The 25,684-nt window shown below is 40.9% G+C and overlaps 1 protein-coding gene across 8 annotated transcripts in view; it reads left to right on the top strand.

Annotated features, from left to right (window-relative positions):
* LOC126863993 (zinc finger homeobox protein 4-like) overlaps positions 1-25,684 on the top strand; it is a 410,183-nt gene that overhangs the window by 93,160 nt on the left and 291,339 nt on the right. The gene's annotated exons all lie outside the window — the stretch shown is intronic.

Raw genomic sequence — 25,684 nt, 5'->3', positions numbered from 1 at the left:
TGATTGTAAATTTACTTTATCTTGCTACCAGGTCTATTTTTTCGAATGAAAAACAGTTCGATTATACAAAATACCCTGGGATCTTATAATAAAATCTTGATAAATTAAGCAAATCCCTAAAGCCATTATATTTGCCATTTTTGATTCACAAATTATATCGATCATAAATATGATTATATCGACATACATAAATATAATTCAATTTCAATATCACATTAAAAATCTGCTAGAAATATTTTCAATACATAATATCGGCATCAGGCCAAGTTCATAATTATTCGAAGTAAGCAACGAGCGATCTTCGGTTCTCAATCTCGATATAAAACAGCAAAAAGCAGGAAAAGTAACGTTTTAACTGTTCCTATAACAAACGATCCATTCGCTGATAAAAAGCAAGAGAAACGAAGAGACGTGGGAATTAATAAAAAGCGGCGCGCCGATACCGCGGTTTAATCATTCATCGGTCGTATCGATCCTGCTGGAAAGCAGAAGTTTATGGATTTTCCCGCGCGAGCACACTGCAGGTCTCCAGCACGTCTGAGATTAGAACCGTTTCTGGGAACGTTGCGTGGCTGGATTCACGTCGATCCTCCTTGTTACGTATTGAAGATAGGTGGCACGCACTAGGTGGTTGACTACAAAGAAGCGAAATCGATTTGCAATTGAAATCCCGCGCGTCGTGTAAGTACGTGGCCGCGGGTCATCCGATTACTATACGCCAGTGTATACGGTCGTTTCTCTGAACCTGGATAGCTTCGATAACGGACCAAGTAAAGATGATGAAGAGGAACCACACGAGATCGAGAGTCGTTCGACTGCATTGCGAGTGATCGTGAAACCTACCAGGTTGCTGACCCTGAACAGGGATATCTATGGAATCAAAGTGATCGATGCGATATGATCTTAGTTTTATTCTATTTTTTATCATCGTGAATTTTTAAACTCCTTTGACGAGACACTAAACAGTTTTATTTCTTTCGTCTCTTATTTTATATTATATCGAGTTTTTCAGATTTACTGTATTTTACGGTCATTTGGTAAATAAAATAGTAATTTGTAGTTTAATTATAAGCGTGATCTACTTTCCTATAGGCTATCTTAATCTTTTATTTTTTCTTCGTTTAATTTTTTATTCTCCAACGATTTGACGTTTCGAGGTTCGATGGTAGCGATGGAAAACGTATAATGATCAGGAACTTGTTGAACTTTTTAGGAAACACACCTATAATATCATCTTTTGTACGGTGCTTAATATTATAACTGGAATTATGTAATTGTTATCGTTGTATACTTGTATGATCCTAATGACTGCTTGCATCATTCCACGAACCTAGAATTCTTGCTCAAGTATATTTAGGTTGAGAATTCAGAGTAAAGCATTAATATTTATGAGAATGGAAATTTCAGTTTTTCTTGTTCGATTATTTGCGAGAGCATAGAAATGCAAGGGAAGAATACCTTCGAATTGAACAAAGATATAATTGCTTACATTAGAATTTCCACGAAAATCCGCCATAGCGAATCAAACTCATTTTCTAAGTAATTTCTGTTGAAAACAAAGAAAGATATCCTTTTAACGGAATCCTATCGATGCCGGGGAGAGAAAAAGCGTCCGGTAAAAAATGGAAACAGAGTTCGTGTAAAGGCTCTCTCTAATTTCTCCTACACGCACTTAGTCTTCGAAAACAGACACGTTGATCCCCGAATTAAGAGACTCGAGGGGCTGAGCACGGGAAAGTTTGGCTTGGAAGCGTCGAAGAAAAGTCTCTTCGCCTTTTTCTTGCCGCGTCCCTGCCTTTTTGTACGAATCAACGTGGTTCTTTAATTGCTTTTTGTTGCGCTAATCGATCGCTAGACATTTCAGTTTCTCGTTCTTGCTGAAACGGCCGAATCTCGAGATGCATGTCCATTGTTGCGTCAAAATATTTCGATCGATAACGATTAATTCGTTTTTGATCATTTTTCTGAATCGACGAGCAATAACTTTTTTAACGATCAACTTTTACTTAAGGTCTTTCGATTTTGCAGTTTTTTCTATCCACAATTTAACTTAATAAATTGCATCTACTTACGTTTTTAATTACAATCTCGTAGATGACAATTTTTTGCACGTCAACTTTATAATCATCGTATTATAGATTATCGCGACAAAAATCTTATTTCCCTCGTTCAAGGTCGAAGGATTCAATAGAAATTCGAATAGCAAGCATCCCTCGTCGAAAGAACTTCTCCTAATTGTATTCGTCCGCTAAAAAGACCTTAATACGCGTGCAAAACCTAATTTCATGGAAGTTCGACTTTTTCTTCGTTTTCATCCGCCAACAGCGTCCATGCCTGTGGATAACGTTCCAAACAATGAAGGGAACGATCATCCTTTTAAGGGTTCCAACGTTTGAGTACAACATCCCCTATGCATTTTTGATCCCCTTTTTCTCGTCTTCTTTTTCCACATAGTTTTCTATGACTAACTCGTTCCCTTCAACGATATTTCCCTATCGATTGATCTTCTTTCGTGGTTCTGCTTCATCCCCTTTGACTAAGCTATAGTCTTCGTTCCTTTCATAGGATCCTTTACTTCGATAAATTTTCCTATCTTCTCTATCCGTTTCATCATCGGGCCACGACCCCAATTTCACTCTTAATATTGTCTTATACAGCTTCCTCAAATAAATTTCCTACTTTTTAGAATACAATATAATTAGAGTACAATAGAAGAAACATTAGTCTATTTTTTATCCCCATTTCTACATCATCGTACACTACACATTTGAATATCTATTCATATATATTCCGTACGTTATTGACCAAACATTTGAAACTGCCATGCGTTTCATAAAATTATTTTCAATCAATAACGAAATTAATCGAAGATTCATAGATACAACTAACAATGAGAAGACTTATAAATTTTCGACTAATGGTGTGTATCTTTTCATATTATAAATAATCATTCGCACGCTAGATATGATAATCTCAGGATACCATCCAACAACCCTTTCCTATCTGCGAATTCTCCGAACCGAACAAACCTCTGGTTTTCCAAATATTCTCTGATAAACCTGGAAACGACGAAGAACCTTTCACAGCTCGATCTCGAGCATCTCGGGACCTATACATTTTTGGATCGAAAAGGCCGAGGTCACGAGGAACACGAGGACGATTACAAAAGCGGGCCGGCAGGTGGTGGGGCCCAGATTCGTCCCCACGTATCGGCAAGAATATCGAGTGTCGACCTTCCGGAGGGCTCTGCGAACCGTTCGAACCGTTTTCGATCGGTTCGATCGGGCCCCCATCGTGCCTCTTTCTTACAATGTTTCTCACGTGATCCACAGACAAAAGCCGACGAATTCCAGCGTGAAAATCCGCGCCGCTACCGGGTCCACGGTGTCTCGTGACAAAGAAGGCGAGCACGGGCTCCTAGAGGAGGCTGGCAACTCCGCTATGAAATCAGTTACGAAATCACGGGGTCCCATTCGAGCCGAAGCACGAGTACTCTCTCTGCTCCTCTTTGTTCCACTAGTTTTCCTCGACATCCCCCTCGCGTTTTATCCCGCCACGGAGTCGATCATTAATTTATAACGAACCAACACCGCCTGTTATTATTCCATAGTTACACGATCGCGTGATTACACGCGTAAAGCGATTGAATCGACGAGTTGAAATTGTGAACGGTGCAAGTGTCACGTATTTTCGACAGGGGTAAAAAAACTGGATCGCTGATAAATTTGAAGCTCGTAACTTTTACCGCTTCGATGCTATCGACTTTTATCCTTTACTATTTTTATAAATTGAAAGGAGAATGAAGGATAAAACACGTGTTTCGGATTAGTTTCGTTGAATAGCAAAGGAGCTGCTAACACTCTGTGGGTGATATTGTGATTCAATATCGTAAATCATTGGAGCAGATATTAAACTAATCCCTAGAATGGGAATTAGAACCGATAAACTATAAATTAGCTTATGTTATAAGAAATCGTAGAGTAACGGGAAAATAGCTTTCACCGACATATGGCCCTACCAATGAAAAATCATATCGATCAGAATCGAGCAACTTGAAATTATAACGCGACAACGAGCATCGAAGCGTGTGTCAATGAAACAGTATGGTGGGCGATTAACAGATTCGATCGGTGTGCAAACATGGCCCAGGTCAAGCCACGAGACTATCGATTGGCCCTTCCCGGAAGGCAGGGGCCGTCGTGTAATCCGACTGCCGCAGCCGTCTTGAAATGGAATTATTTCGACATCGGTTTCGATCGTCTACCCTCGACAGGGCTATCGTCCTCGTCGTGAACGTCTCGTTTGTTGTCTACTCAAGGAACCGCTCTATACGTGCGCGATCCGTGATATCGTAACGATCGATGGACAACGATGTTGTATAAATTCTTGGAAGGATGTACATAATTGAATCTCGTGTGTGCGATACAGCAAAAAGACATCGAAGAGCACAGAGGAAAGAGATGTTAGAGATGTTAGAGATGTTGGAAACTATAGAGGGTAGAAGGATAAGGGATGTTTGTAGAATAACTGAACGACAGGAGAAAAGTCTCACTAGCAACGAAGTTTTTATTTTCGAAAAGCTGTGGAAACAATTTAAAATTTATTGATAAGACCTACGTGCTTAACATTCAGCATATAGTTTGTTCTCTCTGGTCCCTTCTCTTTGTCTTACTCTGAACTTAAAAATTGTCTGATTTAAAAACAATATCACGTTGAATTAAATTTTAAATTTCGTTTCTATCGAGAAAAAAAAATCTTCCAATTGTTGCTTAAACATACCGTGTCCAGTGTTAGGCTTTGACTGGTGGAAGAACAACCCCTTCTTGAAACGTACGCACCGAAACTCAGTCAGCTTGGTGGAAAATGGCAAGCGAGCGAAACAACGATTGACCACGAAGGGTAGTCATAACCAAGTAACCGGGTTACGTACTCGGTTCTTCGACGAATCGGTTTAGAACGTCTAAAACCGTCCACGACTGTTGGCCGAGGTTCGCGTAGTCGACGAGAACGAAACGTTGTTCCCTGTATCGGACCTGAGATCAGGGTAATTAAGTGCTGACCGCACGGTAATTCCATTATCGCTGCCATCGTTGTCCAGCAGACTCGGGAAATCCGATTAACCGCGGCCGAGTCTCGACGTCGCACATCACCGCGGCTCCGCTGAATTTAGAAGATTTGTAAATGCGTTCGCTGCTCTTTGCGGTATTCTCCACGAGTAAGCTACCTAGTCGAGATGATTTCACGTGATGGAGTGTAATACGGTCTGATATTTTTGAAATTAGTATCATTGTCTTGCTAGAAATAGTTTATTAATGTCAAGCTTAACGCGAATATTTATTTCTATATTGACTTATTCCTAATTAATATCTATTTCTATATTTCTTTTTCTGACGAAAATATCATAAAATCGTTCCGACTCTTCAGTTTTATGTTCGTTATTCCTCCTATTGATAGATTTGCTTAACAAGATAACATTTTATTAAAAGTTCGAAGACACTTTCTCTTATTTTTAGAACAAGTTGAGGTTGTGTCAATTTCGAAACGAACGCTTGATATATCACAGAACAAGATTTCACACTTTAAATCCTTCTTACTTCTTTCTAGACGAAACAAAATCTATGTAATCATTTGTATAGTATGAAAATTATCTCTTAAATTTGTAACTCGTGACATGTACAAGTCACTTATTGATTAGCGTGAATAGTTAATGTTGAAAAAGTTGCATCAGCTAGAAATTACAATCCTCGTAACGTGTATTGCTGTTTCACCTAAAAAACGAGGTTTCATCGGTTATTCGGACAAATCAATTTCCGATAAAAGCGAACAGCAGAATGCTCGGTCGTCGCAATTAAAAGATAGCCTCGATTATATACCATTTCCGACGTCCATTTGCGTTACTTTATCGAACGTCGACAGGAATCGTTCGAACATCGCCATTGTTACATCGTACTCGATCGTTCTTTCTAATGATACATTTCGATGCGTCTATTAATTCAGCTTGCATGCACAAAGCGATCCAGAAACAAATAGTTTAAAGTTCTAAAGACGTAGAGTGCGGACGAATAAAAATTCCTATAGGTAGAACTTAAAAGTTTAAACTGTGCAACTCGTCTACGCCATTTGCATTACAAATTGCGATACATACATTTTGCATTGAGTTAAATAAACGGACAAAGGATAGGAGGTAGAAGGATACTTGGCTACGAAGTGCGCACGAAGTTGAAGATTTATACGGCACTGCTCACCTAAGAACTGGTTTACAATTGAAAATTAAATTAGAAATTTCTTCGAAGGACACGATGGAGAAATAAAACGTATAATATTCTCTGAAACTCAAATTTGTGTAACGAAAGTTGACGATGGTCAAAAGCGACCATTCTCAACTTTTTCTTTCCTGCTTATTCCTATAACTGTTTTAAATTTGGCTTATAACAGTTATGGTTTCCAGTTAGAATCCTATAGGTGTAATAAAAGATATCGATCTTTTATTTCTCATCCGATGTTAGGAAGCGATATAATTTTTCAAAAGACCCAAGTTTAACGTTAATCTACTATAAGGTCTACTTATTAAAACCTTAATAAAAGCTCGTTCTTCTGTCCATTATTTGATACCGTCAAGCAGCAGAATTCACTAAATAAAATAACTGCTCTACATCCTGTTCAAGATTAATCGAGGGACCTGTATTAATTAAGCTCTTTTACTTACTGTGAAGAATAATCCCTTAAATTGTTAGAGCTCCTCTTTTAAATCACCCTATGTATAGCTGAATACGTTCCGAGAAACTGGGCCTGCGTGTAATCCGCGCTCGTCGCGACACCGTTTAATTGCAATAATTACGATAATTACCGAGTTCCGAGCATGCCGGCGTAGCAGGCCTCGTATTCGGTCACCGTTATGTATCCCGTCACGACACGATAACAGCGATTCGTTGCTGGCGTTTTCGTTTCGTGTCATCGAGACGGCTCGCGTGAAACCCTGAATTGATAAACGAGAAGATAGGATTCCTCGTCGATTCGGGCAAATATGACTCGAGGATTTTCATTGCTACGAAACCGACGTTTAAATTGAATATGTTTACCCCTTGCATTGCTTTAGGGTAGTATTCTCATTTATTAATATTTCTTTGTTTTCAGCTTTATACTCGTTTCGATTTTTTATCACGCGTCGACTGTAAGAATTATTCCGGGAAAAGAAATATTATGACGGAAGGTGTAAAAGCGTGAAACACCTGAAAAAATGTACTAAATCGAATTCTTTCAATTGTTTCATTCAGAAAAAGACATATTTTGTGGAATCTTTTTACGATCGATATTTCCAAGTAGGGGGGAGCAGAAGAGCAGCTTTATCGGAATGAGAAGTTTCTAAGTAAGTTTCTTCCGAAAGAAACATCGTCTGGTCAATGTAAAACCGGCTGTATAGCGAAACAAACTCGCCCCTTCGTCAATACAGCTCGCTTCGAAATAGAATTGCTCGCGCTTACTTGGAATCGTTCGTACACACTGTTACGGGAAACAACTTCAAAAATGTTTAAAAAACCGAAAAAGAAAAACATAATGAGAAGACACTAAATGGAACACTTTTATGCTGTACTTTTATGTTGTATGTGTTATACGAAACGTTTTGAAATTTCGTTAACACTGCAATAATGCACGACAGCCAGGATTTTATCGGTACAATCTGAAACCAATCTGAAAGTATATTTTCTTATTTTAGATTTCCGATTTATGGAAACGAACAGACCTGTCCATGTTTTACGAGCTCTACTGATCCGAATCAGGAAAAGTCGTAATCGTTAACGCGAGGCGCTGATTCGATTTGCATAAAATCAGCTGAGAAAGAATCGTAAGAGAGCCAGTGTATAGGGAGGACGAACATAAAACTCGCCCTATGGAATATTTCGTTCGCACGGTTTCATTTCAATTAACGTTCCCTCGTCCCATGGGGTTTGGTATCGTCTTGTATATATGTACATATATATAGACGCACAGGCACACATACAGTTCTAGTCAGTCTATTTCGATGTCTCACCGATAATTGCGACGCGGTAACTCGAACGAGTTAGCGGCTCCTTAAGGGATGGATTTCGAAACCGGTTTCGCATTATCCGCCATTCTCACCCTGAGGCGCTGTTCTGTAAGTTCAACCGGGTTTTTATTTTCCATGGTGCGAAGGGGTGGTCAAGGAGACGAGCCGATCGATTTCAATGGCCGCGTTAATTTTGAACGACGGTTGATCGCAACATTCCTCGACCGGTCCTTCTAATTTGAATAAATTAACCAACCCTTTCTCGAGCAAGGAATCTTTTACCGCGCGTGTAATTGATTCTTTCGTAGAGCTTCGTTGCCGCTTTATATTTGCGAAATTTTTCGTTCAAAAATAATTGTACTTCATTTATTCATCAGAGATCTATTCAAAGTATATCCGATATAATTCCATTTTCTGGTTAATTTGCGTGAAACTTCCCAGTCTATTCGTAAGACATATAAGATTACCAAATATACGTTTATACGTGTTAATAATTTCTATCAATGTCTATTATCTTCGCAGACTTCGTATATTCCTGCATATAATCATGCTGACAAACTGTTCAGATTATTCTCTTAGCCGGTAACAGATTGGTCGGAAGCGTGAAATATTCAGAAAGCGTTGAGCCAATTTTCTGGGACATCCTCTGAACGATCGGTTAATCGCGTCGGAAAGGAATGAGATTTTGGAAGCGAACGGAAGCTATGACTCCGACGATCGGCAACAGAGTCGCGCATCTGGCAACTAGTTACCAATCTATTCCTGTGCAGGCATCAACGGGGCAACCAGCGGCGCATACCGGCCTGTCACAATGCAAACGGTGCATACACCCGTGGATTTCAAGTGCACGTACACGGGCTCGTGGTGATTCGAAATCATTTCTAATACAGTAATTGCCCCCGAGCGGTGCAACTGGCACGGATTCAGATCGCGTTCGTCAGTTGACTGCCTCTCGTTCACAGCCACCTGATTTATACATTCCGTTTTCATCCCGCGTCCTCGTTTTGCGATACCGCGGAATCTTCGCGATTCGTCCAACACGTCGCGATGGTTCGAAAGGATCGCGAAATTTTCACATCAATTTCGTTCCTCGAATCCTGTTAATTGGTAGGACAGTTGGTCTCTTTTATTTGTATTTATCGATCATTGCTGGATTGTACGCGTAGGTATGTATTATTTTCATATTTACATTTTTCGATAAAATGTTTGCGTGGAATAAAGTTGATTTTAGTAAGAATTATAGATATCGTTAATTATTGAAAATTGGTAAATAATTATGATCGTGTTTTTTTTTTATATTTCAATTGCGTAGCTAGTGTTTGATACAGAAAAAAGGTGAATCCACTTTTTTTTGTAGAAATTAATCTTCTGTCTATCACCAAACCTTTTTTCTTTCAGAATTCCTTAAAACGATCTTTAAATTACAAAATATTTCATACGTTTCAAATACCAGAGTAAATATATTCGTACATGCTATATTGGATTAAATGTTTGTTCTCGCGTTAAATGTCATGTAAAACACATATAGCAGTCATTAGCAACTACTGTGCTCGTTAATTTTGCATATTCTTGATAAAATCCTTACGTTAAAGCAAAATATACACGAAATAAAATAGATGTACTTCTCTTTAACATTCAAGTACCGCTGCAATTCCAACAAATCCAACTCGCTGAACACAAATTATAAGCCATTCTCAGCCAAGTTCTGGCTACTAGTAGTCACTAAAACAAAAAGAAACAACTTCTATTCCCCATCGAGGAAGCAACGTTCGGTAGAAAACAAACGGGGAGAGAAAACCAGGGAAGAAGTCGATCCCCGAACGTCGGCGTTCTAACCCCGCGAAACTCGTTCTAAGCCCAGCAGACGCTCGGCACCCCCGACCACCCTCCTCGTCCAGCTTTCTCGTTTTTTTTACTGCAGTGCACGAGGTCTAAGAAACACGACTTCGCCGGAGTCGCACACTAGCCTCAACCGTGTAATTATGCCGCGCAGTGATTGGCGTGGTTCGTGGAACAGAGGGTGGAAGCGTGGCTAAGCACGAGGGTAGCACAGTGTGGCTGTGGCAAAGTAGAAGAAAGAGAAAGAGGGAGGAAGGCGGAGAAATTCTAGAGGGAGGGAGAGAGAGAGAGAGAGAGAGAGAGAGAGAGAAAGAGAGAGAAAGAGGGCCAGGAGGTGGTTGTGGGGCAGAGAGGTGGGTTTTTAGCTCGAATTCATTAGAAGTAAAAATCGATAGGCGACGCTCTCGCTGCCTCCGCCGGCAACGTTTCGCTTGGTAAAAAGAATGTGAGAGCACCGCCACCCCCTTTCAACCGCCCTCTTTCTCTCGGCTACACCGTTCTCTCGCACCCTCGTTGTTCTCTGTCCTCCTCTAAAAGCCACCCCTCACACTCTGCCGCTTCTTTTTTCCCGCATGCTTGTGGCTATCCTGGCTCCTTCTGCAAGACGATACTCGGTGCTCGAAAAGAGAAGAACCAACGGCGACGGAATTTTATCGCGCGTTAGCTGTCTCGCGAGTTACAAGCTTTCTTCGACTTGATATTTTTTTTCCTTGTTTACTCAACGTTTTCTCAAATGTGGAAAGTTGCGGTGCAAGCGTTTATTTTCATAACGAAGAAACGGGCGAAGGAGATGGATCTATGTGTTCGATGTTTTGGTGCTAAACCGAGGTTGGAATCTTGCCTTCCGGGAATGATGCATCAAAGGATAGTTTTGCGTTTCATTTTAAGTAGGTGTGTCAAATTTCTAGTACAAACGTGGATTAATCCGTTCGCTACAACCTCCACGGAATCGAAAGATTACTTTTTATACAGATTGGAACAGTTCCTGTTATTACAAAAATCTAAATCAGCTGCTTACCTCTGCAAGTAACTCGTCAATTGCCAACGTCATTTAGCTTACATCACGTCGTCCATCAAGCCATACTTAATGACAATAATAAATCATCATCGGAACGCAATTTATTATGATAATTCATACCTCTGCCAAGATTCCAATATCCCGTAATTTTAACACGAAGGTCGAAGAAATTCGTTTACATGTTCGACCAAACATAAACCATTGTCTTTCGTTCGGTACATGCGACTCCATTACAGATACATGTCACAATAAACGTCGAAATTATTCATCACTGGTGGCATATTCCATATTAATAGGGATCCGAAACGGGCTACGCAACTCGACTATATCGTCCGGCGATCGGTTAAACGCGTTTACTTAGAACGAAGAACGATGATATCTTTCGTAACTTCTGGCCACAGAGCGCAAGCTTGACAGTTATGCAAAGTACATCGGGGCTGACCTTGGTGTCAGAGAATATCGATCGATCACGATCGGGCGCGTCGATCTTCGACGTGGCTGTTGCTACGGGTGATCGATCTTTGCACGCCGCCCTACTCTTTTCCGCTGGTTCCTCTCTCTTCCTCGCTTCTTCTCACTTGTTCTCAATTTTCTCGACTCCTCTTTGTCGCTCTCTGTCATTGTTTTTCTGGGTCACCCTATAAACACTGTGTGGCGGGTGTACGAAAAATGGAAGAGGTGGAAAGAGAGAGAGAGAGAGAGAGAGAGAGAGCGAGAGAGGGGGGGGGGGGTGGGACGATAGGGAGACGACTGCGGTGAAGAAGTGGTCGGGAGGAACGCGGGGTAAAAGGGGGTGGGCCAAATTAACGGTAACCACTTCGGCTTGGTCATTAGGGAAAAACTTTCTTTCCACTGGCGCCAACCAATCCGACCCCAAGGATCCACGGACCTGAGAGAATTTTCAATCGAATCGCAATCCTCGAAACGCTTTCGCCCTCGTTTTCGCGTAACGAGGACGCGTCCAACCCTTCGCTTCTCGCACCGTCCCATCGTCTCGCGCGCGCAACCACCCCGCCACCTACGAATCCTCTGTCCGTTGTTTCTTCCCCGAAATACGCAATTCCAATTCCACTCGAAAGAAATGCGGGGATGATTGAAGAACGAGAAGCCACCCGAGAGTTTGGTATAGTGCATCGATGGATGTTAGAGGAGCTTTTTCTCGAGATAGAAATATTTGTTTTTCATTTTTTATTATACTAATGGTATATATTTCTTATTATACTAATGGTATCCGTTTGTAGGAATTCTTCGTATATAAATTCCAATTTATGTACTTTCGTTCTAATTTATACGTACATAATGGTCAAGAAGAAAGTTAATCATCTTGAAATATAGACTAAAATTTAAAATATAAAATAAATAAATAATTTGATACATCGATGATATCGTAGCCCGAATTTTGTTAATTTCTTTCTACTAAGATACATTCTGTAAAACTATGAGAAACATAAATACTCGTAGACAAATCTTCCAAGATCCAAACGACGAAATTCTTAATTGAACCGTAAGATCGGTGAAACATTAATTCTTTCCACTACGAGAGGATGATTCTCGAAAACATCTCGAAAAAAAGAAAAGAAAAAGTAAGATCGAGAAAACTGTTCCAGTTGGCCTAGGATTCCTCGACTGAATGTCCTCCTTTGATGAACCCACATCGGCTCCATCCGCGTCTTTCCTTCTCTTAATTACGGTCCCCGGAGGATGGGGTAGAAAGAGGGGAGGGACGGTGGCAGCTATTAACGTCCAACGATCGAAGGAAGGAACGCGCGCGAAAGCCAAAGGGGTGCAGGACGTGGAGCGTTTAGGGGGTGGTGTGGTGTAAGAAACGGAAAGGGGATGGGGATGTGGTTGATCGGTGGACGAAGAGAGAAGAAGCAAGTCGGTACTTTTATGTATTCTATACTCAACGTGTGTGGTTTCACCGATCGAGAATAGCCCCGCGACCATGAGGGTGGCTAGTTGGAGAAGGGTGAGGCGAAACAGAGGGGATATTGTTGGAAGCATCGGTGGTTGGCGGGGATAATTAGACGCGGCGAGAAAGAGACGAAAAGGCTGGTTCAGCGAGAAGGAAAAAGAGAAAGAAAACGCGACTTCTGGGTAAAGCGGCGCCAGATAAGACTTAATATTTGATCGTGAGCCCACCCTTGCTTCGCTCTGACTCAACCCATACACACGTATACATACACACACGTATATACAGACAAGCGTTTGTAGCACGACTCACACCCCGATCCTTCGCGATCGATCTGCACCCCTTCCTGACCACCCCCTCACTCTCGACACCGTCCTCTCTGTGTACGAGCAACTATCAGGGGCAAATCTGTTGACACTACCGGCCGGAACCTTGTTTCCGATTTCCGTGGGATCGCTGATCGCTTCTGTGGAGATCCGCCTGTGAACGTCCTTCGCTCGGTCGGCGCGACCATCCCTGACGTCAGTGACGCTTGATTAACGCGCACGTGTCCTGCACTATTTCCTCCAGTTCGATATTGCCGTGTGTTCCGACGAAGGTCGCACTTCACGTGCCCTTCCGCCGACAATTTCGATCATTATCACCGACTAATTTAGCTAAGATTTCGCCAGATCGCGTCAATTCGCCAGATCGCGTTATTCACGATTGTCACGACGATCACGACTTTGAATCTTTGGATTTGATTGAACGATTTGATTATGATTAGTTGATATATGGCTTTTGTGTTTGGCACAACACGATTTTCGTACTTTTTTAAACGCGGTTTCAGACGATGATTCGTTAAAATTGATGTGTAGGTTAATCCTTAGAGTGCTGAATACTCGCGGCCTATGCGGTCCGTACATACGGCGCGCGGCCAGAGTTGACCATCGCTGTGGACGGAGTACTTTTTCGCTAGACTGAACTCTGTCGATTGACTATTCAAAGCGCAAATCGTAATAAGTTATAGTAATTCTTTTGCACGAGATTAGATGATTCAAGGGCGTTATTTTTTAGTATTAATTATTTATTATAAACATTGAAATTTACAATAAACTAGAATTTGGGTAATAAACTAGAAAACAATAAACTAAAAAACTAAATTTAGTAAATATAACACAAGTTAATAATTCAGTTGTGTGTGAAAAATTTCAAAACAATTATCGATACATAATTCGACATCGCATTTTCTGCATTCGTATCGCGTGTCGCTCCTTCTCTTATTTTTCACACAAAAAACACATTTTCTTCTTGATAATTGTATTGTGCCGGCACGATTAGGGCATTTTGATGAAAAATGCATATCAATTAAACGAAATGGTAAATCCTCAGACTTTCTCTTTCCTCCTCCTAACATGCTTCTACGTTGGAAATATTTTCGTAAAATGTTTCTTATCAACGCTAAATGAAATTCACTAAATTTTTGTTTCGAAGCGGTAGATTTTTGTTCTAAAATATATACATTATAAATAAGGAATGCATTTATATTTATCTCACACAAATGTAATAGTATTATTTCTGCATAGGTGTTCGGAAAAATTGACAAACGCATATATACATCCATAGCACTCTAAGGGTTAAGAAATACGAGTGACATGCGTTGGTGAAAGTTAATTTTAGGTACGTTGCATTTATGAATAACATAGATCGAGTATAGTGTGGCGTATTTGTGGCGGCACTCGACAAGAAATGCGCCATTCGACACTAATTTCAACCGGACGGCGGTAGCGTAGTGGCTAGCGCCTTTGGTTACTAACGTTAGGGACCTGGGTTCGAATCCCAGCGCCTCCTCCGTATTCCTATTTTTCCTGCTGTTTAAGCGTGGAGATCATATGAGAAAGCAAAATAGCCGCGTTTAGAGGGTTCTGGTGTTCTTTCTGGCACAATTTTACGATTATGAAGAATGTGAGACTTTACGGATAGACTGATTCTTTTCGATCTTCCATTGCACTTGGAAGAAAAAGTTTTGAGTAAATGATTACGGGACGCCACGTCGTTACGCATAAATCTGATATCTGACTGAAAAAAAGGAAGGGATCTGTTTAGATATCTTAAGCACTCTCGTTTACGGAGAAACGTTCTCAAAGATCATGGAACCGTTGATCCCAACGAACAAGACGCTTAGATTACTCATCAAACAGATGCGAAAACTAATAATTTCAGTCAGAGATCCGTTCGGAAACACAGGATAAGATTATTGATGCGCATCGTGGCGTCCCGTAATCATTTACTCAAAACTTCTTCCAAGCGCAATGGAAGATCGAAGAGAATCAGTCTATCCGTAAAGTCTCACATTCTTCATAATCGCAAAATTGTCCCAGAAAGAACCCACAACCCTCTACGCGGCTATTGCTCTCTCATACGATCTTCACACTCACACTGCAAGAAAAAAAGGACTACGCGGGCGCTGGGATTGGAACTCGTGTCCCAAACGTTCGTAACCTAAGGCGCGCTAACCACTGCGCTACCGTCGTTTTATTAATGTTAATGTCGAATAACGGTATTTGTTGTCGAGTGCCGCCCCACGTATTTTTAGAATATAGATTGTGGGTGTTTATAGAACCGAGTATAAGGCGAAGTTAAATTAATATTGTAGTATCGATTATTGTGACGCGAGAAAGGGACAGAGAGGTCTTACTCGAAAGTTTATTCGCAGGAAAAATTTCGTTTGTTTTCCTCAGATTCTAAGTATTGCAATGAATAAAGAAAAGGATACGATTGATCGTTGGAATTATCAGAGGTATGTGAATTTGCTACGAGTGAAAGAGTCGTATCGAGGCTTTAAAGTTTTAATTTGCAAAGCTTCGAAGCTGAACCAAAATGGACATGTATATTTTAACATGCGTTGTTAATGTCAAACTCACAGAGTAAAGTATTGAATAATTAAAAACATTTCAACCATACATTTCGTTTTACTTCCGTTTTGCAGACAATAAAATCGAATCAATTATGGTATGATGATTTAATCTCAATTTAATTTCAATTTAAGCATTGAATTCCACGATTGCTTGGATTATCCTGTCGTAAATTTAATTTGTATTTAATCAAAAGTAAATCGTCTATAAATAAAGGTGAAGTTAAAATCTAAATGCTTTGTCGTAATAAATGATAGAAGAAACGATGCTCGAAAGTTTTAGAAATAACGTTTCACATCTTTTATTGTCTTCTTTGTTGTCTTTAGGGCGTTTCAAGTTTCCAGAGTGATCAAAGTTTTCCAAAAAGGGACTGTTTCTTCGGTTGGAAAGGAACAAAGAAGCTATATCTGGCTAGTTTCTTTTAAAGTCTATTCTTTTATGGCGAATGGAGTAGAAAATCGCTAGAAGGATGTTTAACGCTGTTGAGACATTCCACGGTGCGAGTTCAACAACTATTTATCGCTTTTGTCTTTGTTGTTTCGTGGTCGTCGTGAGGTCACGAAATTGGTTATGTGCATAATGTAAATAGATTTCGTGACTTCGAATGCGTTTGTTCCATTGCGATCATTTTATCGGGGACATCGTACTTCATAAAACAGCAGCGTGTAGCTGCTATTTCCGAGAAGTCGAGTCGATTTAACTTAGGCCAACGGATTAATTATTCTAATAACTGTGGCAAAAAATTTGTCGCTAATTCGTGGAACTTTGATAAAAAATACGTATAACTATTTTGGTTTGATAATTATTTTCAAAGATTCAAAAATTCGCTATAAGAAGATTTTCAGCTGCAATAACTATCGCGATATTCTTTACGTTATACCATTAAAATGTGAATAGTTTATATTTAATTTACTTTGTCTTCTTATATCGGGCCGAATAGAATATATACGACTATGTATACTCCAACTCCTCCCATTTCCCCATCGTACACACCACTTAAAGCTATAAAATGGCTATCTCTAATAACGATCATGGAAAAAGTTGTAAAGCAACAGATTAATTAGTCCTATAACTTTATTGGTCATATTTTTCGACACCATTAATTCTACCGCGAAAGCCAGTGTCTTAAACACTTGAGCACCAAACGAGACTCTAACACACCAATAAAACTTCCAACTATTGACAGAATCAACGAAACCCGATTTTATTATCTTCGTGTTAATCTCAATTTTAATCCTAAACTCGATGTTCAAGACGTTAATATTCCTTCGTGTAGCGTTTAACAGTCCTATAAATATTTCCATTAATATTCCACAGATATACCCGCTCTAAAGGGACGTAGATATATACGCAACATAAAGCCTATTTAATGAGTAATTTACGTAAACGAAAAAGCTTACGACTAAAAATATCTTACTCGTAATGAAAGGATTCAGCACGACCACGGTTAACATTCATGGGCTCTCAACGCGTAATCCGACGTTAAGACAAATCGAAGGTGCAGCTCGCCTCTGCCTAGCTGAAAGAGCATCGTCCACGAAGATCGTGCAGCGGGTGGCTTCCACGGGTAGTCCCACGGAATTTTCTCGTAGATGCTAGGTGTTGCGGATGCAGGGTGGCCGCGGGGCAACCTGAAAGAAATTTCCATGCCGAGGCGGCGAATCGATTAGACGCCGGTCAACTTCGACCCTGTCGAACCGCAGACTCGATATTCTCTATTCCTCCCTCCCGCTGGCTGTTCGCTCTCTGTTTCTCCCGGGACTCGATTCGAGCGTATAATTATCAGAGGCACGCGAACCCAGGGACCCTCCTCGAGAGGGCCTACGACTTCTCTTCCTCTTGCTCGTAGCTTTACTCTTCGCTGTTTCTCTTTTTCTCTCGGTTCTTTCTTTCGTCCTCTTCTTGTTCTCCGCGCTGAACTACGTGGTTGGCTGACTCGCTAATACTAGGAAGAAAGCTAGACTTACCGCGGGCTTCGCTAGGTTCCTACACGGGCTCGACCCCATGCTGGAGGAGCCACGGTGCCCCATTACCATACGATTTTCATGTTAGCGCCTCCGGGCCCCCAAAGCTGCACGACCGCGCATTATACTTAACCTAAACCAAGCCGTGTGTACGTTCACGTGTACACACGTGAGTTCTACTACGTGGACGGTCTCGTGTGGCCAGGCGCGCTGCTGCGACTGTGTTTCGCCACTCGGGGCGACGCGGACGTTCGCGTAGGTGTAGGTGTGGCAGGACCATGGAATCCCGGCGTGGGTAATTGTACAATGCTGTAAACGGTTTACTTCTGCACATTGGCGTAGTCATGCGGGGTGGAGCAGGCGGCTTCTACTCTGATGTTGTTTCAAATGGATAAATGTTTTGATGGATGTTTCCAAGGATGAACGCTTTCGGCAATCTCGTAGTATCTGATTCCATTCGAGGACGATTTGCAGATGTTAAGTAGATTTTTAATTGATTAAGTGGTAAAAAGAAAATGTTAATTTGACGAGTGGAAGATCGTACGGTGAATGACCGTGTTAATTGAATATTAATTTGATTGTATAATTTGTATAATTTGAGGACTTTGAATGAGATTCGTAGTGAAATCTTAAGAATTATAAGAATATTACTTTATAATATTTGCAGTGTTAAATAACATATTATTCGTCAATGAGTGTAATAAGTTTATAAAATAAAACGAATATTCTATGTTTTCGTCCAGATGAGAGTTTATAACGTAAAAATCATTTTTCTATTTTTTGTAAATATCACAAAATATCTTAAAATTTACAATTCGTAACAGAAGCGCAGATTACACGAATAATTCGGTGAAATCACACGCAGGCATTAAACGAGGCATCGATGAAAGAAAAATCATGAAACGCATTACGTTAATCCGTATGAAAGTCAGTTTGATTAATGTAACACATCCATTGGACGCGGTAGTGACGCGTGAAAATTCCGATCGGAGTTCTGGTCGGCTGCTGTCTCCACTGGCCACCCATACACTCAGCCAAGTGTGACTACGCGTGATTACGTGTGACTGCTGGGAGGCATTTGCAACAATCGCAGGGATGCACTGACAGGCAGCTTTATTTACCTAATTACCGGATTTAACCGGGGAAAATAGTGGTGAATGATACCTCGCGATACTTGACTTAAGTACGTGTACGCTGGGCGTGTTTTTCGTGCGCGTGTATGCGCGCGTTTATATGTGCGCGATGAATATTAAGCCAAGAGAAGATTAGAGGTTTTCTAACATGTATCTCGTTCCCTTCCCCTTCTATTTCATCGCGCTAACGTTCCTATATCTTTCATTTTACTTTTTCTTTCCCCTTTGTACCGATCCTTCTTTTCGTCCTTTCCATTTTCTTTCTTTTGGAAAGATATTATCGACTCGAAGATCGAGGAACAACGACGTTTCCGACGAATTTGTACACGTGCAATTCCCTATTATTCCTTCGATCCCCTGGCAAAAGCGGAGGTAACAGCGTCGTAAAGGGGTGGGAACAGGGGAAGGGAGTGTTCCGTGTTTAGAATCCGTAAAGCGGCGAGCGTACGCTTGCATGGTGCAAAACTGTAAACGGCGATCGTAAGAGCATACGGAGCTGTCATTACTAGATAATTATTTCCCCATAAAGCAGAAATAACAGTGACGCAGTAAGAGTCCGCGTTAACCTTCAATTAAAAAATTTCAAGTTTGCACGTGGCGTGGCGAGCCTCGACGAGGAGGAGCACTTCATACGATTATTTGGGGTAGCAAAATGCCGAAATTAATCGTTAAAAACGAGAACATAATGGCTGTTGGGAGAAGAAATGAGTAGCTTCGTTCTAACGATCCAGAAAGTCTTGTTTTATTATTGGATTGATATTAATCGGACGTTTCGTTTTATTGATCTCGTTACTTTCTCGATAATTTACATCCATTATTAGCGCACGTTTAACTTTTAATTGCCATGTTAAAGAAACTGAAAAGATATACACATATATATTTAATTTGTTTACTTTTTCTGTAGTTGTAGTTAGTGACGTTCGTGACTCTAGTTCCTTGCGACATTTACGAAACGATGATCATGATTGTACTAACCAAATTGAAAATTAATCTGCAAATGTTTATAGAAATTACAAAATGTTTATTGCAAACATATATTTAGTAAAAAATTAATATACAACATGAACAGTCGTTCTAAGGATATAATAAGCGTCAAATATGATCTAGCTGAAATATATATGTAGAGGTTTATGTGTAGAGGATGATTGGTCGGTGAGGTTTAATGGACGAGATTGCTCGTTGTTGAAATCGTCGAATATATTTAAAATGATAAATTAGTATGCAGATAATGTTCGCTAAGACTGTGTATAAGTCGTAAAATAGGATCGCTAATGACTCGTTAATTAGATCGCTGATAATTCGTTGATAACGGGTTGATAACTGATCGACAACTGACTGTAACTCCTTTCCTTGCGATCGCGACCGCTTATTTATACTGGTCGGGGGAGAGTCGGAAAATCCAAATTCGTCTTTGTTCGACGGTTGCACGTGGCGGCGACATTGTTTTGCTCGGAGTTTATTTATTCTTACATTACGTGTATCCTAACGATCTTGATACTCCGAGGCGAAACAACAATGATTTGAATTTTTTCTAACTGGTTTTTAACTCACGTGCCGCTATATATAGCTGTTTATTAATATAATAAATAATTGAACTTTAAATAGTTTTGTGATCTGCGCGAAATATATAATCTCGTCTACTTCTATTAAATATCTTGCAATTTCTATACATATTTTCGGATTTGTCAAACTTTACTAGCATAAATAAGGCAGACAAATTTTATAGCGCAGATAGTAAAGTTTCATAACGTTACGCACTACACACATAATATATTCATAAAAGATATCTACGAGTGTTCGTGAGCTTGTGTACATGACTTGTTATCAAATGATACAGGATATTCTAATTTTTCCGAACAAATCGTAGAAACATAATCCACGAGTGAAAGTGAATGTAGATTAACGTACATCCACGGTGTTCATTACACAAAGGATTAATATCGTTCGATTCGTAACTCTCGTGTCGTTGAAACGCTAATTCGGTCTAAAATCGCAGTTAACCCTATTACGTAATTAACCCTATAAAATTCCGAGCTACTACACGGGCCACCCTCGTTTCGAAAGGCGGAGAGCAGAGTGCAAGCCGAGAGGAAAACAAGCGGACAAGGGTGGGATGTCTCGTGTTTAGAATCCGTAAGGCTTCGGGCGTTCGTTTGCACAATGTAAACGGCGATCGCGGAAGCAGCCTGCCCAGCCATTGTTCCACGATTATTTGCCCTCCCTTTTGTTGTCTTCTCTCGCCGGAGTACGGATACACATTGTAGATACGCTGTCGTTACGAAGTTGGCGAAGACGCCATGACACCCGTGAAACTTTAACAAACATTCCTTCCGTACAACGGTTTTATGAGAGGCACGGATAGTAATCGACCACGATGTTTCTGCTCACTGTCGAACGGTCATCTTTTATCGACGTGGATGATGTAAGCGTATCTTGAAATAGAATTATTGGAATTTTCGAGGCTATTAATGTTCTCCAGCGTGTTCTTTTTTTTTTTTTTTGGTCGAAGTTTATTGATAGTTGAAGACAGTAAAGAACGAAATTGCTGATATTTCTGGGTAGCTAGTAAATAGTAGCTGGATGGCATTTATGCAATTATCGATATGAATATCTTTGACGTTCGGATATTAGATATTGACGTTCCATGGTAATATTTGATGCATTAAATGTCTATAATTACATCAGTATTTTAAATATAGCGCTTGAAAACTGAGAATTGGGAATGCATTGACTTAATAGGAGTAAAAATGTACATTGTTATGAATATTTTTCAAATTTATTATATATTTGTATTAACTACCACAATTGAGATGCCATATCTGTTATGATTTACGTACTATGAGTTGCCTCTAATAATCATTTACGTTATAATACAGAGGAGTGTCGTATTCTTTAAAAATGCGCGTTTAATATTAATAAAGAGAGAGTCCCCGCAAGTTCATCTTAAACATCATGTACTTGACACTAATTTCTATATGTGTTTTATATTTCTCCGCTTCATTTAAGATTACATATTCCAAGTTTCTCGTTTTTAAAATCAAAGCTAATTTTCTCAACGAGAAAATCGTTATACTAACAACTCATCCCTAATCCTAAAATATTCTGAACCGACTAATCTTGCAATTAATAAATGTCATCCGACTTCCATCCAACCAAAAACTAAAAAAAGTACTTCACAGTGACGAAATCGTCACGAATCTAAAATTCGTCCAAGAATACGGATAGATTGTTTGATTCTGGTTACGTTTGGAGCGCACTTTTGACGTTGTCCGGCCATCGAATGCGCTTCGATACGAGGAAAAACGAGTTCGTCGCGGGGGACTACGTAATCCACGGCAATTTTTCCTGAGCCAGAAGTGGCCGTGTTATACTAGCGACCCTACGACACACGAAGCTGCAAATGTCGCATTGTGGACCAGCCAATAAAGTCGCTCGTTCGCCCACGCGAGCCCCGCTGGACGGTCTCGCGGCGAAGAGAGAAAGAAACGATTGAACACGATCTAGAAGAGGATAACGAAAGCTTAGAAGGGACTATTGGAAACGCGGCTTGTCGTAAATGCCTCGAGTTTGCGTCGTTTCTTTCTATTTCGTTCGGTTTCTTTTCCTCCTATGGGTTCGTTCTTTCTTCTTTAGCTCGGTCGCTCAAAAGACGCAAGGTCGACTCGTGGGTGGCGACGATAATAATTATTGCCTGGGGGTTCGAACGATCGATCGACGATCTCGGATTCGCCGTGCCAAGATCACGGCGATCTCCTTTATTTCTTGTTGGAACGCGGCTTTTATCACCCGACACGACCGAAACGGTCAACGTTTTCACTCGTTCGAGAGAAAAAGAACGCGGCAGGAGGCATATATACAGAATTTTGCATTTAATACCCGCTGTACTTTATGCCGATCAAGAGAACGTTGGTCCTCTCGTCCCTCATGCAGGCGCGAAAGAGATTTTTACGACGGCATAGTTTCCACGGGATGCGCGTTCGATGTTGTTGAATGGCCGGCAATCCGCGAAATGTCTGCGTCCCGCTTGAATCGTAATATTTTTATCGATCGAGCACCGAAGTCACAGTAAAAAGACTATAAACGACGAGGACGCTCGTCCTCCTTTTCGCGGAATTCCACAAATTGTACGCAGCTTGCACGAATTAACCCTAGCTTCTTGATGTTAACGACGCGATTTCTTCGACATGATCGAGTTTTTTTACGTGATTACGATTTTAGCGGAAATTATGTGTACAAGTGTTAGAGACTAGTCCATAACATTTTTTCAAAAAGAATTAATAAACTACGGGAAGGTTTCTGGAGTATGTTTAACGTTGTTTGAAGAAGTTTGATGTTAAAGTAAGTTCATAGGTAAAAGTGTATGGATTATTTTTGTATCGGAATATCGAAATGTAGTTTTATTCGTGCGTGAAATGTTATCGTTAAATCATAGATGAAACTGTATGATTATATTACTCACCCATGGAATATTTTGCTAAGCAATGTAATCTACATTTGACTAATATGTCAGTCGATAGAATCTTGCAAAGACAAATTTATAGATACACACGCCAGAAACAATTCGAATTAAATTCCATTGTCCAATTTCCAACATTTCCATCGTCGTGTCCATAATCGATAGGCACCGGACGTGTTAATTTATTTATCTTATAATATTCATTTAATCTAAATGTAACAGACATATTCCGTTCCCTTAATCATATAAACATCAACTTCGTCAAATGCTCAACCATCGTAACAACCAACTAAATTATCCCACTCGCATTCTCCTTCACCGCACCTCTCATCCATTTACCTATAAAAGAGAAACATCGTGCACAACTCACCATCTCCCAGTTTCTTAATTTATAAGATCGTCAAGCTTATCTCGCAGGAAACATCCCATACGTTCTCTTCGCAGAAATATCAGTAAATTTCCGAGCAATCTCCCGGACACACATTAGCGTATCTTAACGATAAGAAGCATTCTCTTGGACAAACCTCTGGAAACGTAGTCTCTGTTCGTAGGAACAGGGAAAAAACGAGAAACACGTCAATCGTTGCTGGATCGTCGGGGGCGGAGGCAGTACCCGAGGCGAGCGTAACTTACCGGGTAATTTGTCGGAGGTACACGTGAAAAATCGTGATAGCTAATCGATTCCTGGCTGGACGTCGATCGAATGTCCTGCGAATCGTCCTGTCCCGTGGGCAGCGCGCGTCTTCCACTCCCGGACGATCTTGGATCGCGCAATAACCGTCGATCGATACCCGTGCGATCCCGCCTCGGTGAAACGACCGATCGTTCGCTAACTCGTCGAGACGATGGCGATTTTTTATCGCGTTAACGAAGTTCCACGGACGAAGATCGCCGCGCGACGATAGTAATAATCGTCGTGTGTACGAGCGATCGATCGGTCGTTCGCTGTGTCTCCGCACGTTTTACGCGGCCCTCGATCAGTCGATCGTTCTCCGCGGCCTGCGTCCGATCGACTTTTACTCCGTCGTTGGTGACGCGTATGGAAACTCGTGGGTGACAATGACAATAATTGTAGGCTCGTACGCGCGTCCTAAACGCGTCGTGTCCCCTCGTCGATGCCTCGAGACTCGAGGTTCGTTCGTCGTGCAACAGCAAGACCACGGGTTCGTGGGTGACAATAACGATTCCAACAGGTTTATACGGGGGATTCGTTGCGATCCATGTACTTTAACGCCGTTTTATTCGCGTGATTTCGCGTCACGATGGTCCCGCTAGATCGTCGGTTCAATGACGAAGCTGCGTAGCGACTGGAACGGAACGGGTCCAGTCTTAGAGGGGAGGTTTTATGGAAGTGATTTGGCAGATTTTCGTATCGATCCAGCGGTTGCCTTTATTTCAAGAGCGTGACGTCATTTTGAGAAAAGATGATTTGGAGTTTGATGATTATACTCGATAAGTTGCGAGAAGATGCGATCAGATTGGAAAGTGTAAGAGGTGATTAGAGAAATCTGTTTTGTTTGATAATTTTGATACAATCCTGCTATTAATATTTCATACTCCAATTAACGAATGCCACGCTTTGTTCTACTATACCTAACTACCTGAAATATAACACAATTATGTAATATTTAACTGTACAGAAATTCGCGAAACAAAAAATATAATTATGCTAAGAAGGAAACCCGAAACTTCGTCCTTACGCTTTTCCTCCATCGCTACACTTTCAACCTTTAAATTTTCTCAGCCTCCATCCACCATCAAATAAATTTATTCAGACGATGGCAACGCGCGCAGCGTTCGACCCGTTGATCCGCTCGTTCGACTCGCCTCGAGTAACGTCTGGTATCAGACCGAGATTTATTCCGGCACGCGCGGAAATAAAAAAGAAAGTAAAATGATGCAAATCAGAGGAGGGCTCGCCAGGAACGAGGAGAACGAAATTCGGTCGCGTGTGCTCGATGATCCCGTTTCCAGCACGCTCTGTGTCGCAAAGTCTAGCGCGCGCTCGAGATCAAACTCGAGGGTGAGGAACGTTATTCAAATTTGACTCGTGGAGATTAGAATTAGAATCGACGATTTTTGGACACGTGCCTGTGCGCATCGACGATCGTTCGAACGGGGAAACAGAAACGTCTGAGAAGAAAATATTCAAATTTTTTCCGGGTAGAAGACACGAGCCGGAAGTGGTGCTTTGTGGCCTGCCATGATTTATTTGCATGAGGCGACGGATACGGCACACCGGTGCAGCCTCCCTGGATTATAATTAAAATCGGGAACACGAGGCTGGAACGTGCGATCGGAATTTATTTCCATGTTTAAGTCGGACCAAAAGGCAATTCGAAGGCAGCTATATGTTTGATTAGGTGGTTCACGCTTTCCACTAGGATCTCGACGTTCGATGACTCGCTTTGATGGGGTAGAATGACTTGCGGGTAACTGTCG

The sequence above is a fragment of the Bombus huntii genome, chromosome 3 (genome assembly GCF_024542735.1).
Source record: "Bombus huntii isolate Logan2020A chromosome 3, iyBomHunt1.1, whole genome shotgun sequence".
Taxonomy (NCBI): domain Eukaryota; kingdom Metazoa; phylum Arthropoda; class Insecta; order Hymenoptera; family Apidae; genus Bombus; species Bombus huntii.
The sequence above is the reverse complement of the archived record's forward strand: the minus strand, read 5'-3'. Positions and strand labels throughout refer to the sequence as shown.